This window comes from Pollicipes pollicipes, unplaced genomic scaffold (genome assembly GCF_011947565.3).
Source record: "Pollicipes pollicipes isolate AB1234 unplaced genomic scaffold, Ppol_2.1 Scaffold_4295;HRSCAF=5057_pilon_pilon_pilon, whole genome shotgun sequence".
Lineage (NCBI taxonomy): Eukaryota > Metazoa > Arthropoda > Thecostraca > Pollicipedomorpha > Pollicipedidae > Pollicipes > Pollicipes pollicipes.
In genome coordinates, this window is record NW_023596461.1 from 29,542,484 (window position 1) to 29,547,414 (window position 4,931).

A 4,931-nucleotide genomic window follows, 5' to 3' on the forward strand; every position below is an offset into this window, starting at 1 on the left:
TGGCCGCCCCGCTCGCGCGCGCCGTTGCGCTGGAGCGAGCCATCGGGTCGGTCCCCCGCCGCCGGCCGCGTCCCCGCCCGCCGACTTGCTCATGCCCGGCTTCTGGGAGGCCGAGTCAGCGCCTTTCTGTGACAGAGGTCTGGGATCAGCGCTTAGTTGCGATCAGAGGTCGGATATCAGCGTCTCTTTAAAAAATACCAAGCAATGGTCAGCACGATGAGGTCAAATGTCAGCGGTTTTCTGTGTGCGGAGGATCAGAATCAACACCCGCCGTGACCAGCGATGAGGGCTGGTCTCTATGTGGACAGAGGCCAGGAAATAGATCGAACGTGACTGAGCGGACAACCCGCCACAATTTGGGTCGTGATCCATTTGGAGGAGTGCCCCATCAGTGCCGCCACAGCTGGTCCATTGAAGGAGTGCGAGATTGCTCCACAGCGCATTTTCCCTGGCGTCAGTTCGTGCCAGCGGTTCGCGGCGACGATAACCACGCCATGGCGTGCGCCGATCAGAAACAAAACGTTTACAAACTTGGCCCTCTACATAAATGATGCTTTGATTGCATCCATCTTTGAAGATCTTATCGTAATCCTGCATTAACAACTGCTGCTTTGTCTCAAAGTACAGTAACGATTGAGAGAAATTGTCCTGCAACACTCCATCTACATGCGAAACCAATTATGTAGTATGACGCAAAAACTGGGGTCTGCTGCTGTTATGTACCACAACAAAGCCTCTAGCATGTATGCGACTACCAGGAAAATACGCTCTCCAGACAATGGAAAAGAGGATACACGTATTTCATTCGACGGTAGGTCAATGCAACTTGAAATGTATATTTAAAGGCAGATAAAGTGCTAACCTGCAGACACGGATTTATGAAGGGACATGCCCGAGACATGATAAACTGTTCTCAACTAGCTTTATCACTGTTTTAAAATACTAGTAGCGATTTTTCCAATTCAGCTACGGTTGAGTCCAAGCATTTTGTATCATATTTAACTGGTGGACATCTACTGTATAAATGTACCAGCTATATGTTCCCACAAACCAAACGTATCCGTAATTTCGACCTATCATTTAGCCCCTCTTTATATATGTGGAAATAACATTTCCTCCTCTGAATCACCTACACTTGCCAGGTCATACCATCTTCCACCCATCGAGCATTTCAAAGTGCTTGAAAGTAGAAGTGTTTTGAAGGCATCCTTATAATCATGCAAGCGGTCAATATTGGCGCCAATGAAGCCCATGTAAACAATGAAAAAATCTGCACTTTGCTGCGGCCCTCAGCCACAGAATCAGTTGACCCGACCGCTTAATGATCGCACATGTATACCAATGGCTTCAAAATTAATGCCCGGTTGCTTTAATTCTGTGTTTTGCTTAAATCAGCGCACAAGATCTGAGCCAATGAGCGAAATGGAAGACTATCAATAGACGGTTTCTCGTCCGGTAATAATTTACGTACTACTCCAATACTAAAATGTGACAAAGCTTAAACGTTCCTGAAAAACGTCTATTACTCATAGCGTAGTGCAAGTGTATCAAAACCTAGAGCCCACGCTGGCATCCTTGACTGAACAGGGAGGCTTCCAACATACTCGAAAGAGCCCGCCGGGTGGAGCTGTCTGTGGAGATCCATGTCGTCTACACTTCAGGGGCCACTTGTGCAGTCGTGACCACCTGCCGTCCTAGCGGGCCCCGCGGCCGCACCGCGCACCCCGCGCTCCTGCGCAGTCGCGTCCGACACCTCTCTGCGCGCTGCTGCCGCGTCCCGCTCGGCCGGGCGAGCGCGCTCCACCACACGGCCGTACCCGCCGCCTCCGCACGTGCACTGTCGCCGCGCGGCGCGCGACGGGCCTGCCGCCGACCCGGCTCGGCTCGGCTCGGCTCGGTCCGGCCTTGGCGCCGGCTCGTCCTCCGCGCGGGGTCGCCGCGGTGATGGCTGTCGCAGGTCAGCGGGCGACGACACTGCTCGCCTGGAGGCCCGCGCGACGGCGCTCTCGGAGGCGCTCCACTGACGCGAAGCGGGCCGACGGTGCGCGCGTCGGCCACGAGTCGGAAGGAACTGCTGGTCGGCGACGGCCCGGCCGGCCCGGCACCGGCCCCGCGCCGTCACTGCCACGGAAACGGCCGACAACAATGCACGTGCATGCACGCGCCACGCTGGCGGCCGGATCGATGGCCGGCTGTCACATGACGGCTGGAGGACGGTCGAACCCGCGTGACAGATGGGCGAGCGGGCGGGGACACCACCCGGCGCACGGCCTAATGGGGACGAACGTGACGCGCTCAATGGAGGCGGACGCGATGTGACTGAAGGGTGAATGGAGACGGACGCGGCGCGATGGAAGGGTGCATGGACGCCAGCAACGCACAATAGGCGGACGGATAAACACGTGGACACACTCGAGTAGGACGCATGGACGGACGACTACGGCAAGATGGGGCAGGCAGACAGATAGCTATATCTTTCCTTTTTCACTTAGCCGTTTTGTCAGTGCACGAAACTGACATCGATTGGTCTAGCACATGGTCTGACATTTTTCAGAATGGCGTTGAACGAAACCCATAGTAAACATGACGGAAACCAGATCCCGATTGTTTGCCTCGCAAAAGCCTCGCCACCGAAACAAACCGAAGTATTGGATCGTATTCCTCGTGAACTATTCGATCATTTGTCTTGTGAACTTTTGAATGTCTTGTCTGATGAGCTGCTTGATAATTTCCCCAGTCATTGGCTGGGTAGCACAGAGAGCACCGTGGCATTCCACGCAGCGCCGTGACCTGCCCATGCTAGGTCGCCAGGCGTCTTTTCCATATCGAGGAAATGTGCTCACCTTTGGAGGAGACGATCCGACTGGCATTGCTATTTGCCGGTGGCTGGGTGTTCTTTTGCGTGTGCGTGCTTTGTACTTTGTACGTCATTTGACAAAAGGTCGTTGACAAGGCGTGACGCCTTTTTGAAAAGACGCGGTGTAGTGACATGGACCGCAGAATTGATGGCAATCAATGCATGCAGTTTGATGCACGACTTTTCAAGTGAGCCGCGAAAAACATCGGAACGAAATGAACATATGTACGACCCGAGGAGAGAGAAAAAGACACTGACGCGTGATATTGGTTCGGGCCTTCCCTGTATAAGCTTGTCAATTTGAATAATGCACTGATGAAAACCCGGGGTGGGTGGAGCGTATCTATATATAACCAATTAATCGTTATTTGCATGATAGCCTGATTGGTGCAGGAGGATAAGGATCACATGCGGAGGACTCCAAAAGCCCCTGATATATTGAGGTTTAGAAGTCGTCGGTAGCAGACCGTCGTTCGCCAATAAACATGCCTCGTTTCCATGGTCGAAAGGTTCTGAGCCCACGGAACTTGGAAACCATCGCCGGACTTAAACAAGCCGCTAGTTGTGTATGAAAACGCCTTTGATGCTGCCGTCCGCGCGCCATTTGTTCATGGGGCTGTCGGATGTCCAGTTTGTTATCACATGCCGCTCAGTGTGCCATCAATCGTCAGTAGTCGCTTAACAGGACAACCATCAGCATCATATACACCTACCGCATGCGAACGGAACGCCGATGGGTCACTTGCTTAGCTCAAATCCTAACCACCTAAAAGCCCACATGATCTGATGAAATTCAAAGGCCTTTATCCCAACGACAGGTGCACATTTCGTGGCCTATTACAAGCGTAACTTGTGAAGAGCTTTGACACTGATGACTTGAAACAGACATTTGAACGAATCTGTAACCACATGTAGCAGCACCAATTACAAACAATTGCTTGCGTGGCGTTCCTTTGCTTCGGAATCCTTATTCACGCACACACACACACACACACACACACATGCACACGCTAACGCACATGCACGCGCACACACATGTGCTCGTGTACATATATATATATATATATATATATATATATATATATATATACTCAATCATTCGAGCTCAAACATTTTAACTCCCGATAAACGACACTATGCTTAGGCTACCCAAGGTATATGCGACTAAGCCGGAAGGCTACGACAACCGATACCGAGCAAAATTTTAGGAACTCAGGCACCACGACTGTGAGATATCGAGTATTGCACGAACATCCCGTTGATTCAGTCTCTCGTGTCCTAACTCTCAATGCAATACACGGTCCTGCGCTAAGGGCTGTCCAAATCACAGCCGGCTAAGCCGAAAGGTTAGGTTGACTTTTATCTCATTTATGGTCAGAAAAACCATACCAGCCGCCATCAGTGCTTATCACGAGAAGAAAAATATTTATAAACCTGCAAAACTTGAACACTGTTGCTTAAACCAGATCTCGAAAGTATGTCCCGGCAACTGAAGTTCGATTTTTGTCCACACAAGAGCTTCAAACTAATGATGCCAAAAAAGCAGGAGGTCTTGTTTGTTTTATAAAGGATCAAAAACTAATTTGATGTTCGAAAGCAAAAGAGACGGACAGAAGCTAGACTAAAAACGGGCTGTGCTTTTAAATAACATGAAGTTTAATGCCTCAGGTTCGCTATCTTCTCTTTGTCTTCGAATTAGTCCAAGTCCACTATCTTCAAATTGTCTACGGACCAACTTCACTAAGTGGTGTGTCTCAAATCTCTTGCGTCGCCCCCAAAACCAACGCCTTTACACGCATATAGAACGATGTTAGGCTTAAGGTGTATGTTGAAAACAACATTTTTAAATTTCCAGTGACAATTTGACTCAGCGAAACCTGGTGCCAGCGGTATTTTGGTGTAGTGTAAGTGTTGGTTTAATCCATGCAACTTGTTTGTTGCAAGGTATCATAGAAATTACCTGAATATATGTTTTTCAGCATTACTTGTTCCAATTTACCGAATATTTAACTGTTTTTATGCCGACAAAATTGATAATACGAACAATGCTCACATTTAAAGCATGTTGTTTACG